Genomic DNA, 631 nt, shown 5'->3' with positions numbered 1-631 from the left:
AAAAACATGACGGGGGGTATAACAAAATTTTTAGCTTTAACACTTGAGTCAAAGGGACATGTAGTATATGGAGATAACAACAAAGGAAAAATTTTAGGCATTGGAAAAGTTGGCACAGCCCCATCCCCTCAATTGAAGATGTACTATATGTTGAAGGTCTAAAACACAATCTCATAAGCATTAGTCAGCTTTGTGATAAAGGATACAAGATAGCCTTCAACAAAGATGAATGTATCATCCAAAATGAAGCTACAAATGAAATAAAATTTATCGATAAACGTTTAAAAAACATCTTTATACTTAATCTTGACGATTTATCCTTAAAAATGAAATGTCTTTCGGTAAGCGACAATAATGATGCTTGGCTATGGCATAAGAGATTTGCTCATATTCACATGGATCATTTAAACAAATTGGTCAAGCATGATCTTGTTGTAGGCTTACCAAAAATAAAATTTATAAAGGATAAATTGTGTGACGCATGTCAAAAAGGTAAGCAAACAAAAAGTTCTTTCAAACCTAAAAATGTCATTTCAACCTCTAGACCACTACAATTGATACATATGGACTTGTTTGGTCCATCAAGAACCAAAAGTCTTGGTGGAAACTCATATGGACTAGTGATTGTTGA

The sequence above is a fragment of the Cicer arietinum genome, chromosome 5, assembly GCF_000331145.2.
Source record: "Cicer arietinum cultivar CDC Frontier isolate Library 1 chromosome 5, Cicar.CDCFrontier_v2.0, whole genome shotgun sequence".
NCBI classification, from domain to species: Eukaryota; Viridiplantae; Streptophyta; class Magnoliopsida; order Fabales; family Fabaceae; genus Cicer; species Cicer arietinum.
Note: the sequence above shows the minus strand (reverse complement) of the source record.